The sequence below is a fragment of the Montipora foliosa genome, chromosome 5, assembly GCF_036669935.1.
Source record: "Montipora foliosa isolate CH-2021 chromosome 5, ASM3666993v2, whole genome shotgun sequence".
Taxonomy (NCBI): Eukaryota; Metazoa; Cnidaria; class Anthozoa; order Scleractinia; family Acroporidae; genus Montipora; species Montipora foliosa.
The window spans coordinates 38,760,069-38,777,214 of record NC_090873.1 but is presented as its reverse complement, the minus strand read 5'-3'; the positions used below and the strand labels follow the sequence as shown (position 1 = coordinate 38,777,214).

At 39.6% G+C, this 17,146-nt stretch overlaps 1 protein-coding gene and 1 pseudogene across 1 annotated transcript in view; one reads left to right on the top strand and one right to left on the bottom strand.

The window, feature by feature from the left end:
* Nucleotides 1-17,146, top strand: part of LOC138004092 (uncharacterized) — an 888,878-nt gene that overhangs the window by 637,379 nt on the left and 234,353 nt on the right. The window lies entirely within an intron of this gene.
* Nucleotides 1-17,146, bottom strand: part of LOC138004149 (uncharacterized) — a 34,194-nt pseudogene that overhangs the window by 15,123 nt on the left and 1,925 nt on the right.

Here is a 17,146-nt window from a genome sequence, read left to right as displayed (position 1 = left end):
ACTATGCAATTTAAGCAGTTGCAGAGGAGCCTGAAAGTACAAGGTTAATTAAACAGAAAGTACGATTGGGCGTTGCCTACTGGCATACCCTGAAGCTTCCCAAGGAGAGTTCCCTATGATTATGTCAGAGTTGGTGACTTTTTATAAAAATAATCATAAGTTACTTAAATATCCTTTATCATGTAATTCCTCCATTGTAGCTTCATGATTTTATTGGGATGTGTAGCGCTCCATTAACCTGTTTCCAAGAAAGACAAACTCATGCGGGAGATCGATGCCTGAGATCACGTAAAAATTCGTTCTTTCAAATCTCGCGTTTTAAATTCTTTTGTAATGTGGGTTAAAAACTCTCCCAAAGCGAAGTTTATTCTTTCAAAGAGACGATTAATGGTGGTTACTTCCGCGCTTTACTTGCACCATGTCAAAAAACAGGAAGGACAAGAAACGATGCTTCCCTATCAATCCTGTACCCATATATTACGAGTGACGTAACATTTTTTCTTCCGAGATATAATCGGCATTTATTTGTTTTTGGAGTATTTGATTCCTGGAGGGTTTCTTGAAAATCTCTTTAATACTACAGGCAATAAAACGTGATACATAGTAACAGTTTAACATATTCCGTGAAGAATGCGCGAGGTTTGTCAATGAGTAACTTGACTTCAGGAATAACGTCTGTGATGCAAGTCTTAGCAAGCTTTTCCATAAAAGTATATCAAAACACGCAATTTATGTGCCGGTAATTGTCCCGGTAGTCTAGAATACAGGGGCACCTAACGAATCTGTTCCCCACATTATCTGTTCCCCAGAGGAATCTTGCTGGCAGGCAAAAATACAGGTGTTTCGATGAGCTGGCTGGGAAATTTTTTTATTGATAGAGGCTTTGCCTGGGAATTACTGACTTTTTCTAGCATTTCAACCCGAGCTGGCTGTAGAAACTCTGAAGACTGAGGACGACTAAAAAAAAGAAAAAAAGAACCCCTTCCCTCTCCCAGAGAATAGTCACAAACATACGACGGCTGGTCAGAGTGATTGCGCTTGCGGAAAAAACCTGTTTTGTCCCGGTTTTGTCGCTTTTGTTCGGTCGTTTTGGATCGAGGGATTTGAAAGCGCACGGAAAACTCAGTCTCTTTCGATCTTCCTAGATAAGTCGGGAAGAGGAAAGTAGACTCTGCTCGCCGCCTGCACATTTCGTATTGAGCATGCGTTAAAAATTTAAATGCATTCGGTGTCGGCCACGCGTGACCATTAGCCACAAAACCACAAAACGAAAACAAACAGTCGGGATATTTTCCATCAAATCTGGCAAACACACGACAATCAAGGAATATTTCACTGGAAACTCATGATAGTCCATACTCTTAAAATGCCATTTCATTCTTTTTTTAATGAAAAATTTATAGGTTTCTGGCGGACTAGTTTCTGTAACCGATACATAGGAAAAGCTCATGGAAAATCTAACAGTTAAAATTAACACGCTGTTGTAAATTTTCTAAATATTGATGACGCGTGGCGATTGATCATGCGCAAAAATTAAAAAAACAGGTTTGACAAGTCGAAACTGGACTGACTCATCCAATTCTTTGGATTAGCGGCAAATCAAACAATGTGAAGGCGGCGAGCAGAGACTACTTTCCTCTTCCCGACTTATCTAGGAAGATCGAAAGAGACTCTGCTCGAAGGGTAAAAGAAATAATAATTAAGAAAAATTAGTGCTTAAGTAAAGAAATTTTACAATGTAGGTTCAGAAATGTGAGTAGAAGGAATAGAGATGCAAAATAATTGTTTTAGATAATAAGTATTACTTCATTAATTAAATAGCAGTCAAGGATAAAATTATCTTAAAACATTATGAATCAATAATAGTATTATAACCACATCAATCAAAGAATTTTTGATATATTGACGAAAACTGGAAAACTGCTTGATTTCCTAAAGATCAATGGATAAGGAATTCCAAAGTTTGGCACAAGTGTTACGGAGACAACGAATGCCGAATAGAGTTGTATGAACAGATGAAGATGATGATGATGGAGATGAAAAAGAAAATATAGATGAACTCTGACGTGGGGATAAAGATGGAGATAAAGACTGAACTAAGGTATCATATCAACAAGGATAATCTTACCAGTACATGTTTTTCCATCGCCTGTGTATCCAGCGTCACATGCGCACAAATAAGATCCTTGATTATTTTTGCATTTGGCTTTGGCATGACAGGGCGTAGGAGATGAGTTGCATTCGTTGAGGTCTGTCAGAGAGATACAACATCATCAAATAGGTACAAGGGGAGATCCTTTTTCTTTCATTATTTTCTGCATATAAGTGACAATATTTTTTTTTCCAGTAGAGCCGAAGTAATTGTTTCTTTCATCTGCAACTCGTACTTAAAATAGATACCCGCGCTGCTCGTATAATCCTTGAAATCAAATATTGTGGTAAAAAAATAAATCAAACGTGGTTCAGCGTTGTCTGTACTCGTATCCACAACGATATTCGTAATCAAAATGTTGTGGACTCACAAGACGCATCTAGGAGAGTCCACTTTCGATTTGTTTATTGTAGTGCAATTCTCTTTAATTGCCTTGACTCTAATCTAATGCTTAAGTAACGAAATTTTACAATTGTAGGTTCATTGTGCAGAGTTTCAGACACCGAAATAGTTCCTGGAACTAACCAAGTAGGTTTGAAATATGAGTAGAAGGAATAGAGATGCAAAATAATTGTTTTAGATAAGAAGTATTATTTCACTAATGAAAATATAGGTGAACTCTGACTTGGGGATAAAGATGGAGATGGAGACTGAACTAAGGTATCATATCAACAAGGACAATCTTACCAGTACATGTTTTTCCATCGCCTGTGTATCCAGCGTCACATGAGCACAAATAAGATCCTTGATTATTTGTGCATTTGGCTTTGGAATGACAGGGCGTAGGAGATGAGTTGCATTCGTTGAGGTCTGTCAGAGAGATACAACATCATCAAATAGGTACAAAGGGAGATGCTGTTTCTTTCATTATTTTCTGCATATAAGTGACAATATTTCCGCAATATTTTCTTTTCCCAGTAGAGCCGAAGTAATTCTTCCTTTTATTTACAACTCGTACTTAAAATAGATACACGCACCGCTCGTATAATCCTTGAAATCAAATACACTCTTTGTAAAAATAACCTCCATAATACGGATCCTCTATAATACGGACGACAGACACTAATTCTTGGCCCCAAAGAGAAAATTCATACAGGCTTAACCTCTGTATTGCGGACACTCCAATGATGACAGTTCTTATTTAACACGATTTCCTGTTTGTCCAAGGACACATTAAAATGTAATCAATAACAGTATCATTTGTTTCAATCCGGAACAATTGTATATCGACATGTCATTGCCATTTATCATCTAGATTTCTTATTCTTTGAAGATTCTCCAGTTGTTGCTTTCCTTTTTCTATCTCTTTCCTCTAGAAATCCTCACTTGAAAGACTGTCTTTACGGACAGCTGAGTTTTCTGTAAGGTCCAAGCACTTTTCCTAACGCTTTTTGAGTTTTTGCGGTCCGGGGAAAATATATTCACATGGGATCTCCATGGCTAATCCTCCGCCCCGATTAACTGCCTTCCCACATACGTTGACAACTCCATTGGTCCCTGGCTTTACAAGAAAATGTCTTATAAGTCCCAAGCCCTCTTTCGTATTGATCAACATCAAAGGCTTGTGCCCTACAACTCGGCTATCCTTGAATACGCTGACTGCATTTGCGTCTTTCGGGTTCTCAGGTTCTGGTTGAAGTTGTAGACTTTCTCCGTTGTGAGGAGTACACCACCCCTTGCAGACATGAAACCCTCTTAATTAACCATGATAGAACGCTTAATGACCGGAGTGCTAGCCATATCTCGTTGAATGGTTTTCAGACCGAAAAACTGAAGGAAAGCCACTGAGGTGTTTAATACTTGAAATGCAAAAACTATCCTTCTGTTGTTTCCGTTCCGCTAATTGTAGTTGTGGTACCGATGGTTTCTGATTGGTTCCCAAAATTTAAAAGCATGAATCGAAATTAGCTCTTCAACGAAACATGATTACAGAATGAATTTCCTCACCTCAGTGTCGTGAATGGTATGCAATGGCGAAACGTAAGGAATTGACTTTGCCGCAAGGAAAGGTAGAACTAAAATATATTGAAAAACAAAAATCCAGCGACAGCACTGTGACCAATTGCAGATAAGTTTCAATGTGGTAAAACGCAGATCCAATCCATCCCTGCGATCAACAAAACCTGCTCGATAAATTCACGGCTTGTGGAAATGCGGCCAGCAAGAGAGCTAGAACATGCAGATTTCAAGACATCGACTTGGCAATGTTGGAGTGGTTCAGAAAGGCTAGAAGTAAGAACATTGAATTTCCTCTTTCGGGACCAATTTTGCAGCAGAAAGCCTGAGCAGTAGCCGCTCAAATGGGCATGGAGCAAACGTTTAAAGCTTCAAATGGATGGCTAGAGAAATTCACGATCCGATACAACATTAAGGGAATGAAGTACGCGAGGAAACAGTTCAGTCTTGGGAAGAGCGGTTACCAGTAATATTCGCAGGTTACAGCCCCCACGACAGGAACATTCTACCGTGCGTTACCAAAAAAGTCCCTTCTGAACCAGAAAAGCAGTGCAGAGGTGGCAAACAATCCAAGGAGAGGATTACATGTGCGTTCTTTGTTAATACCGCAGGGGGTAAAGAGAAACCGATAGTATTCGGAAAGTCAGCAAATCCCCGTTGTTTTAAAAGCATCAAAGATCTTTCGAACCTTCCATGCACTTCCTTTCATCAAAAAAAAAGACTTGGATGGAATTCGATATCCTCCTGAATCGGAGGTGTCTGCGTGGAAGTCGAAGTGTCCTCTTGCTACTCAATAATGCACCTTGTCACCCATACGACATGAAAGGCAAATATCCGAACATTAATTGTGTATTTTCCGCCGAATTACACCTCGAGGCTCCAGCCTTTAGATTTGGGGATCATTCAATCCTTCATGGTAAAGTACGCAAAGCTGATGTTGACTCACGTGATCAGCCTAATTGATGACTGTGAAACAGCTGGAGATGTGTGCAAGTCTGTAAACCTACTACATGCCATCAGATGGATAGGCCAGGCCTGGGAAGCCTTAGAGCCATCCACTATAATTAAGTGTTTCCCTAATGCTGGAGTGCAAGACAAAGGGAGAAATGCAGTTGAAGCTGTAGAACCGCCTGATGACGAGGACCCATTTGCAGACCTGGAAGATGAGGTTTCTCAGGTTGAGATGTTACTGAACGAGTCATGTGGTGACACTGCTCTGTCAGCACACGAAGCTATTGCAAACGAAAGTCTTCTTCCAGTCTGTCAAGAGTTAGGTGAAAACTGAGAGGAAAGGTCCTATCAAGTCTGTCATCAGACTCAATGGTGACAATGAAGGTGCAGGCAGTAACGATGAAGAGATCTTGGAGCTGGATGATCTTCAAGCGCTAGAGCCGCTAAAAGTGAAGTCATATAGTGAGGCTTCCTCAAAACTTAACCATGTTTCTGATTTTTTTTTTACTGCATAAGGTGAATGAAATTTGGCTGATGAGTTATGCAAGATTATTTCAAAAGCTCAGTCGTTGTTCGTCAAAAAACGACTGGCGAATGCTGTCCAGAAGAACATTACAGACTTCTCTAACACAATATGAATCAATAACAAAGAACTTTCATTAAATACTCTACTGTATGTTGGTGTCCGCTGCACTTGTTACTGTTCCGAAACTGTATTATAGTTTGTCATATGTTTTTGGAATTGTACAGCTTGTATGGTAATGATTTGTACTGTCCATTAAACAATTTAAATGCACCTCAAAGACTTGTTTGGGTCAGGTTTGACTTAAAGAACGCTTAATGCCATCAATGGAGCCTTTAAAGTGACGTAATATTCTTGACCTCTAGACACCGGACACCTCTCTAATAGGAACACTTTGCTCTGTCCCCTCGGTGTCCGTATTTGAAAGGTTCGACTGTATTGTGGTTAAAAAAAAATCAAACGTGGTTCAGCGTACTCTTATCGACAACGATATTCGTCATCAAAATGTTGTGGACTCACGAGGCGCAGCTGAGAGAGTCCACTTTCGATTTGTTTATTGTACCGCAACTCTCTTTAATCGCCTTGACCCTAATCTTAAGCAGCTGGCTTTTCAATCATTTAATCATTCAAGCATAAACTACGTTTTCTACAAATGTTAATCATCTTAAATTATAATGTGCTATGACGTACAGTAGTTTCCTTGTAAGTTTATATTTTCCTTTTATATACACCAAGGAACAGGATTTGTCTTTGGAAAGTGGCCAAAAGTGGTCCTGACAGCTATTTGGACTCCCTTACCACTACAGGTTTTTCCATTCGCAGTGTATCCAGCTTTACATGAAAACACATAAGACCCTTCGGTATTTTTGCATTTTGCGTAGACGTGACAGGGTGAAGGAGATGAACTGCATTCGTTAAAATCTTCAACAAAAATATGATGTCATTTAGAAGAGCAGCAGTTGATCATTTGCTTTCAAGTTTTCACCAGAAATATGAACTTTACATATCCCCACCAACGTTGTTTTAATATCCTGGTCTTAACTTCCTTACCCTTACTACTACCTACTAGTTAGGACGCTTGCCCGCCTTGAGATCCATAGATCCCAGGTTACAAAACTGCTCTCCTGTACGTCTCGTTACATTTTATCCCGATAGTCCCTGGCTCAACTTTTGAACTGCACTTGTAAATAACTAAATGCTTTGCCTCCGGCCAGTTGGGATTCTTGACAGTTTTGCTGTTCTGTTCTGTTATTTTGTTGCTTGGATTACATGGGCCCTGAAACTTCCCTATGAGGAGTAGTCAATTAAGTACGTATGTACCTCAAAAGGGGTGAAAGCTAGATAAAGTTTTAAATTGGTGTTAAAATAGCAAGACCCAAAAGCAATTAAATTCTTTCCCGGTACCAGCTGAGATGCTTGAAACAAGGCTACATGCCACAAGATGAATTCCTAACTAAAGCTGGCATCCTTATTGATGACAGCGCCTATAACCCAGCATTTAAGGTGATTCCTGCGCATGTGGTGTGTCAATATTTACAAATTGGTCAAATGTGTAAGTCGATCATACACGCTGGGACAGTTCTCAAAAAACGTGAGACAAGTTTTGAATAATGACCCATAACTCTTTTCGAATAAGCGCGCACATTCCGAGAACGTGGAAAATTTTGTTGTTTCGATCTATAATAATCGAGATAGACAGGTTCGATGGTGTTTTACTCTTAAATGAGGACGGTGACCTACATTTACTATTGCATAATTTGGGTGTACAAATTATCCCCCTGCATTAAATTAAAAAATATATATCGGGAAAAAAAAAAAAAAAGATAAAAACGTACAAAGGGCCCCTTATCTTGGGATGTAAATTACTATCTTGAAAACAATAAACCGAGAAGCGTTTTGAGTCGACAAGGTTTTAAGCTGAGTGATTTTCCATAAGCTATATAAGGCAGTGTTCCATATGCTCTAGACTTTCTACCTATCCGTTTCTTTTCAAGTGTTACTATAAAAACCCTCTCAATTATTACCTCAAGATGTGCCCTGAGCCGATGAAATAACGCGCGTGTTTAGGGCGCGTTCGATTGACTGTATTCTGGAGTTGCATAGAAATATTTCGTTTTTATGAAGATTCACGTGAAGGAATAAACGCTCAAAGATATAATGGTATTAGGCTTGCAAACAGACTTCGTTAGGACGGATTCTATTTATCAAGAAAACTCATTTAATTAAAAAAAATAAAGCCAGTGTACAGTCTGTGCAGAGTAAGAGAAACCCTGGTACAACTCCCAACACAACCCCCTCCCCCTCACTGTTCAAGAGTAGACGATCCCAAATAAAGCCCACCATTCTACTTCCAGCTACCAGACAAGTCGAGGTTTAAATTCAAACACAAGGGCTGCATTAAATGTCTTAAAAAATATGGTAGTTATGATACGTGACCAGCCTGCATACCAAATCATGAACGTACTGCAGCAAAACAGGCCATTTCCAGAGAGTCCACAACTCAAACAAGTGGACGAAATTGTTCAAATCCGAGGCTAAAGAGGCCATACCATCCACTTACAGTTGGGCAACGAAGAGAACACGGCCCACGATTAAACCGGCGATGACGACTCCGACCTAATTACAGTAGTCCTCGACACCATCACAACTTCGCGGTGAAAGTTCAGTTAGCTTAGCGTTAGCCGTTATCCCAATCGTAAATGTAAATGTACATGTAAATATGAAATGAAATATTGATAGGACCCACTGGTAACTCGGAGAAATCCGAGCCCCAGATGGGATTCGAACCCACGACCCTCCGTGATCTAGTCGGATGCTCTAAGAGCTGAGCAACTGAAGACTCTGTGAAGAGCAACATTTCATTTCATATGTGTATAAGATTTTCACGTTTGCTCGCATGGGTTAGCCGCATCTCAGATATGCTTTAAGATGACTTGCGCGATACAAGGTATGAGCTATGCTGTCAGTCGTTGTTTGACTCTGTAGCTGCGTGATGCATTTCGAGTCAAAGACTCACATTTCACCAGCGCTCCCCATAGAGTCTCCAGTAGCTCTGTGTTTAAAGCATCCGACTAGATCACGGAGGGTCGTGAGTTCGAATCCCATCTGGGGCTCGGATTTTTCCGAGTTCCCAGTGGGTTCTACCAACATTTCATTTCATATGTATATATCATTCTTACATTCGTAAATGTAAATGTAGAAGTTTATGTGCGCTTAGTTGACCGCTCCCTAAAAGGGCTTTTCAGGATCGACAGGCTCAACGAGATAGGACCAATTGCATGTGGGTGCGCCCTTGGCCTCCGCCATACAATCCATGTGTGATCTCAGAGCACCGCAAACCCAGCGAGATGTGATTGACTGGGAGTTGACTTTGAGGAGGGAGGAAAACGGAGTACCCGGAGAGAGACCTGAGGAGTGAGGTTGAGAGATCGACTGAAACTCAGCCTACATACGTCCCGAGGCCAGAGTTTAAATTTTGTCACAGAGGTGGTAGTCACGATCGATGACCACTACACAACCCTGATTCCCCGAAAGATCATTAATTACCACTGTCTGAATTTATGATAAACACAATATCTAAATGAGGGTAGATGAAGGTGCAGACACGTGTGTTTTAACTATGGATGATCTGCCGACTTGGCTTTTCTCTTGAAATAAAACCCTGCAATGCTGTCTTAAAGGGCTGCAGAGGAGCCTCCACCAGCAACTTTGACGCTATCGTTCTCAAAGTAACCTTCACAGACAACTCAGGCCCCGGATCACCCATCTATGATCGGTTGCCAGATTGCACAAGAATTCGGTATCATCACTATATACATCCAGGAGCTCCCAAGTACCCAAACACCACACGAGGAAAAAACATCCCCCCGACTTGCAAGCCTGGTACAGCCTGCATCCATAGGCCTAGAAGAATACGAAGACCAGATTGGCAGTTTCCCAAGTGTTTAATACCTCATAGAGCTGATATAATACCCCAAGATAAGTGCCCTCTATTCCCGTACATTACCGATAAATATTCTTACTTTACACAAAGCCGATTTGGACAAGATTCTCGCAGAAGACATTATGACAGAGGTAACTGGGCCTACCGATTGGGTCAACACCATTGTTCGCAATATCAGAGAAACATCAAACGGGAAAAAGACGGCCAGGCTATGCTTGGACCCTAAGAAATTAAATTGGTACATTCGGTGTGAGCATCGCTGCAGCCACAGTATCGACGAGATCCTTCCCCAACATCATGAGATTTTTTTTCTCAGTTTTTAACTTGGTACTTGCACAGCGAACTCGCTCACGCGTCTCGCATGTTATAAGTGCACGTTCAATACGCCCTGCGGGCGATACAGGTTCAAATGTCTCCTCTTTGGCATAATAGTTCCCCAAGATATCTCCCATCAACAAATGAATGACATTTATAGTAACATTCCTAACGCTGGTTTTCTTTTCGGTTCCAGAGAGGAAGAGGTTCTTAGACAAGATTTTCTTAGACATGCTGACCACGTGAGTGTCAACTCCGCCATGTCATTAATATCCATATAACAAAGTGTCAAATTTTACGGTCATACACAAGCAAAGAAAGGCATCCACCCTGCAGTTGACAAGCTTGAATCAATTAGAAAAATATCTGCACCAGCTAACACTAAGGAACTCTTATCCATCCTTGGGCTACTTACCTATCTAGACCGTTTCCATCAAGATTGCTGAGTGCCACCCTCGCAAAGGAAAATGCCCACTTTAAGTAGGAAGAAAACCAGCAGGGCAGAGCTCTATCTATGCCTAATACAAAGTGGATTGGGAGTCCGGCTGCACTAGATTGGTAAAAGCGGTAAGGAGAATTCGGTAGCCATGGCATCAAGATGGTTAACCGACACAAAGTCCAGATACTCAGAGATGCAGTGCCTGGCTCTACATAACTTTGTGTCTTCAAGTACTAGTGGTAGCATTGCCCTAGAGATAGCTGATCATTTGCCAGTCTTTACTCTTTCGTATGACCCTACGCTAAGTCCCTTCCCCAATAAAATTGAAATTAAAGATTTTAAAAGGTTCGATAACATTGCTTTTCAAAAAGCATTGAGGAATGCTAATTGGACAACAGTATACAAGAGCTATGATGTAAACGAAAGCTTAACTAGATTCCTTCATACTTTCAATAGCATTAGCAATGCACATGCACCGCTTAAATCGATTAATATAAAAAAAAATAAGTCCGACAAGCCCTGGATGACGAAAGGATTGAGGAAATCAATCAAAGTTTGTAACGAGCTCTATAAAAAATGGTTGCCAACTCAAAATATTTATTATCATAAGCAATGTAAAATTATCAAACAGGATTGTCTCAATTGATACCTACGAACCTTACACTACGATAGTGTACTTAAGGACTCCGCAAAAACAAAAAAAAAAAAAGTGTGATAATGTTAACCTTATAACAATAAAAAGCGGCCATCCTGGAACATTGACAATCTGAAAGTTAAGGATAAAGATCTCCGGCATCCATCTTCAATATCAAATGCTATTAACAGGTACTTCTGCAATGTTCCGACTGAACTAGCATCGAAATTGCCTAAAGCGGATCGCCACTACTCAACCTATATGAAGAGGAAAAAATCAACATTTCGCTTGGCTCAAGTAAATGAAACCTAGGTTTATCTACTATTAGAAAGTATTGACACAAAGAAATTTTTTAGCTATGATAACGTACATCCGCTCTTATTATCTTCTGCTGCACTTGAAATATTTCGACCGCTGACACATATCATAAATTTGTCACTTAAAACATGGCATATTTCCTGAAACTTGAAAATTGCCAAAGTTATACCAATCGTTAAACAAGGCTCTCGTTCTTCATGCAATAATTATCGTCCCATATCAGTCCTTTCAGCACTAAGTAAAATTTTTGAAAGATGCATTCTTAACCAATTATCATTTTATCTCACCTATGAAGATATTTTGGTACCAAATCATTATGGCTTTTGATCTGGCATGACCACAGTTGACTGGTGGTAGACCTTATAGATGAGATAACAAAAGCCCTTGACCAAGGAAATCATGCTATTTCCATATTTCTAGACCTAAGTAAAGCATTCGATACGGTCAACCATTATATCCTATTATCACAACTTAACGTTTATGTTTGTTATATTGCGTTGAATCTGACTTACCAGAAATAAACTCAGGAGTACCCCAAGGGTCGATCTTAGGTCCGGTTATTTTTCTTGTTTTATATAAAAAAATGATATTATTAATGCACCTCACTACTATTGCATAAGAATATTTGCCGATGATACTTCGCTGACTGTGACTGGTAAGGACCCAGATTCATTGCTACAGTTAATAAATATTCCGAATTGCCAGCAATTTATGAATGGCTTTGTTCTAACATATTAACTCTGAATTTTGAGTAAAACAAAAATACCTAGTTTTCCAACCGAGACAAAATGTTAATTCTAACGTACACCCTCCTCTAAAAATTGCGGACCAATACTTGAGAGCAGTCGTACAACATTAAATACTTAGGATTAGTTATTGATTGCTCTTTATCTTGGCATGATCACATTGAACATATTAGTAGTAAAATCAGCAAAAGTGAAATATCATCGCAAAACTGAAACGAGATCTAACAAAGCAGTCTTTGATTAGTATCTACTACGCACTTGTCTACCCCTATTTAAACTAGGGCTGCATTCTGTGGGGTAATAATTACGAAGCTCCAGTATCACAATTGGTAAAGCTGCAAAACCAAGCTGTAAGAGTTATTAATGATGTTCCACTTCGAGATCATACTACGCCTCATTATGTAAACCTTGGCCTAACTGAGCTCCCTGACATTGTTAAGCTAAATACCTGCCAACTGATTTATGATCACTTGGTAGATAAAAAGCCATCTAATTTCACGTCGGCCTTGGTATCTGAGCAATATAATTATGATACAAGAAGTGCATCCCTGCAACACCTAAATCCTAGTAGCTTTAGAATAAATATAAGAAAATTCTGCCCAACAGTTATAGGATGTTATTATTGGAATGATAATCCCTTATCTATACGTGAAAAGAGAACTAAAAAATCGTTCAAAAGACCACTTTTCAACTATTATCTTGCTCAGTATTAATCATCGCCACGCCGAAAAATAAATGAAAAATAAACAAATAAGCATTTGGTCTTTAGAAGTTCCAGTCGTATATAGTGGGAAGACACACCATATTTGAAACCGACAATGCACTCGCCGAAGCTCCTGCTCGTCTGCCAAGCTTGCTGTTTTTTTCTTGCTCTCATTACGACATCGAAGTCAAATACCGGCCCACAGTTAGTATCCCTGTCGCTGATGCAGAGTCACGGGTGTTCGTGAAAAGAGAATGACATATATATCTCTAGCAATGGCCCGAGGTACAGGCCCGATCACAGTACACATTCTCTGACCAACATTTTTCCAGAAACCCCCAAAAGAAGGGCCAACAAGACAACAGTTAATCAGCAGGCACATGCGGGCCAACCAGATACAACCCCATCCGCAAAACCCGCATGCAACAATCGCAGAGGGATCTGATAGCACTCTAGTCCCCAAGCCAGTATGGCAAAATCCTGCAGAGATGCCGAGGGCACCGCAGTTGAAGATTATGGAAGCACTTACTTCCAATCATGAAGCAATACCACACTGTTACTGCACAATTGTACATAGCGTTATATAATTGCCGGTTACTTATTAAAATGGCGTTTATTTTGGATTTGGTTCCGAATGTACACCCGCGTATTTTTGTGCGGGAAGAGGAAAGTTGGTTACATTTGCTAATATTTCCTTCTAAGAAGTTCCTTCTAGGTATTTCACGTGAAACCAATTTACACTTCATTAATAACAAATGACGTTTATTAGTGAATGTACGAAAGGACTTGTGTAACAGCAGCCTTAGATCATCCCCAAACAACAATTGTAACAATCATTTTAACTTAAGCCGGAGTATCGTGAAAACTGCTTGTCGACCTGGCTGCTCTGTGACTGGTTATGTGAACTGTAATCTAGTATTTTCTTCTGGAGTTTACCTTTGCATGTTTTTCCATCACCAGCGTATCCCAGCTTGCAAGCGCAATGATAAGAGCCAAAGATATTGCTGCATAATGCGTTTACATGACAAACGGAAAGGGAAGCGCTGCATTCATCAAAATCTAAAAATGAATTTAAAAAAAATCAACTTTAAGAGACTTTGTAAACTTCACTAATAATTCATAAGGGTGACTGCCTAGAAAAACGCACTATTCAGGTCAGATATATAGGTGTGTAAATCCAGATAAAGTTCAACTGTCTGAAAGCACTGGGAGGGATTAAATAGGTAGCGGGAAAAGGCTGGGGTTGATAAATTGTAAATTAGTTGAATTATTAATATGATTAACTTTTATAAAATCTCTAGCTCGCGTAATTAGTATGCTTAACTTTAATGAAGACGAGGCTGTAAAATTATATAATGTTCATTAATCAATCACAAGCTTGAAATTTCAATCACAACTATTACGTAACAATTTACTTGTCTTTTGCGTGATTTGTTAAGAAAGTATAATGCATCCTCTCCTCCCGTCTAAGGTAAACGACAGTTAATCGCACAAACTAACAAATGAAACGAATTGGGCCGCTAACGCTCTCCATTTTGCTTGGCCTCTTCACAAACGAAATTGCTCAACCAAACGTTTAGCGTATTTGGCGACAAGTGATCTACTGAAAAGGTCAGATCTTGAGCATTTTCGCATTTGAGATCGGCCACTCCAACAACTGCTAACATTGCATTTTATTTTGCCATCGCTGCTGCCATTACTCGAAGACTTTTCTACCCCATTTAGTGTTGTATTGTGTTCCTTTCGAAGAGGCTCCCACACTAGACTGGTTTCTTCTTCTTTACTCTTTGGAGACCGAAAACGAGCAGCCATGTTTCTACTACAAAAGCTTTATGTAAATGATTTGCTAAATTCAATGCTAAGTATTTCCAAACTCCTATATGGGCTTTAAAACGGCTCGCCTGGGGCTCGCCGTTTTAAATGCCCATAAAGGTCGGACGCGAATATTTTATCTATTACTTAAATTGTTGTCTGGATTATCATCCGTCACCCGTGAGATAACTTTTAATAAGTTCTCATGGTATCTAATCCCAGCTAGGTATTGAGTTGACCAAGTCCTAAAAAACACATTTCTGACCCGGGTTTCAACGTGTTTATTTTATAAAGACGTAATATTCAAAATCGTTGACTGTAGCCCTTACTCTAGATTTGCGTGCAAAGTTACTACCTTCTTATTTTAGAAAATGATTGTTTGAACTATCTCTGGTGGACTTTAAATTACCTTTGCAAGTTTTTCCGTCCCCAGCATATCCGGGTTTGCAAGTGCACCTGTAGGAACCAAGAGTGTTGTTGCATGTAGCATTTACATGACACACAGGTGAAGAAGCAGTGCATTCGTTAACATCTACAACATAAAGGAACAATTTTAACCGCGATTAGCATGTAGTCCATCTCCAAACCCGCCCCATTATTTTGCTTTAAGTTCAACAGGATAAGGCAACCGAAAAGACAGAGGTAGCTTTGCTTCGAGGGAACCAGAATACGTGGAAGAAGATAAAGTGGTGGAGAACGAGACAGTGAAAGGATTGCAGGAGAACAGGATACACGGATGAGGTTAAGAGAAGAAAAAGGAAGTTAAAAAAAGATGAGGCAGCTGCAGGTGGAGCTGCGGATTAAAATGGAAATAGAGCCAGATATTAAATATAAGGGGTATAAAGATGTAATTGGATGAGCTTTAGATGTGGATGTAGGTGAAAATGAAGACAAGGCTCGAGATGGAGATGAAGATGATGATTTACATAAATCCTGACGTTAGGATATAGCTAATGGAGATGAAGAAGAACATGGAGAAGAAGATTAATTACAGAAGTGTGAAGTTATCAGATCTCACCTTCAGTTTTCATATCGCAAAATGCAAGAACTGGAATCCCTGGCTTTATTGAAGACATCCAGTACTTGCCGTTGGGTGATCTTCCTTCACTCATCTAATTTCCTTGCAGGACGTGGCTGCTAGGTCAGAGATGGAGCCTAGTGGGACTGAAATTGAGAAACTAGTATTATTTTTCTTTATCTTTGTTTGAGCAGTCTTTTCCATGCAACAAACCTAGCTTGTTAAAGTCCACTTACCTCTGTTTATGTATTTTCTGAAGTAATATCTGTCTGCATCAGGAATAAAATCTTCAGGTCTGGCTTCCTTGGTGCGATCACTGAATTCGCACATATGGAGAGACATCACAAAGTTGAAGCTTTGGCATCGATCATCCTTGAGGCAGACCGAAAGGCAATGAAGGCCAATATTGGCCATCATTGTTTGATAGATGTGTCCTTGCAACATCCATCCCAAGATGGACTCCTCAGATCCAAATGCAGGACATTGTTGCGACTTTGTTTTGTCGACAATTTGACAAATGGCTACACAAATCAAAAACACTGATAGCGTTTTCATTTCCTTTGCGATAACAGCTGTAACCCGTTTTCCAGACAACTGAAAAGAGATTAATAACACATACCTATGAACTAGATCTTTTTTAATCACTAGTAGTTCTAACATATCGATCATGGCATTGACGGTTTCGGTTCTTTTGTAACTATACATGGGTAAGTTTTTATTGCTGTATTTGAAAGTGGCTCGTAATAACTAAAACGATATTTTGTTTCTTGATAATTAATTATTGATTTTTTTCTCAGTACAGAGCCTCACTCAATTTGGTGCATGATTCAAGTTCCAGAGAGCACGAGTGGAAGAGTTGTTCCCTCATTAACCGAGGATAAGGCCCGTTTCAAACGTTGAACTTTACATGTGCCGAATCTAATTCAAATGAGCGAAACCATAGAATTTTCTCATTTGCATTAGATTCGGTACATGTAAAGTTTAAAATCTTTCTTCAATATTGCTTGTAAAACGGATCGTAAATATCGGTTAAACTAAATTACGGTAAGCACAAACAACTATCTCTCAAACAGTATCATCGCTTTGCCACTCGTATCCCATAGCTGCACGACCAATCAGAGAAGACATCGAATTGTGATACACAACACAAAGCACTAGTCCTAATAAAGAAAGGATAAAAACTCTCTTGATTAGTTATCCCAATTGCAAATTTCAGTCAACAATTGATTGTGTCAATACATTATATTCTAGATCATACACGCACGAGAATTTATTTTTCAAATACATCTTCAGATCTGTAAATCATTATGAATTATTTTTCTTCATCCAGTTCAAAATTCGTGAACGTATTCATATGTATACATAAAAAGACATTAGAATACTCGGAAGGTACATGTCGATTCCATCAAAGAATCTGAAAGGTTTAAAGGTAAAGATACACGTTATTTAACGTCGGAAGTTCCTTTACTCTCTAGAGAGTACTCTCCCAGGAAGCCGACGTTGCGCTCATTTTACCTCCCTCTTTCCATCAGTGCTCCGTTTTAAGGGTATTTAAAGCTACCTAGGCTACACTGAATGGAAAGAAGTCGAAAGAAGGATGTGAGATCCGGGGATCGAACTCGGGACCTTATGCACC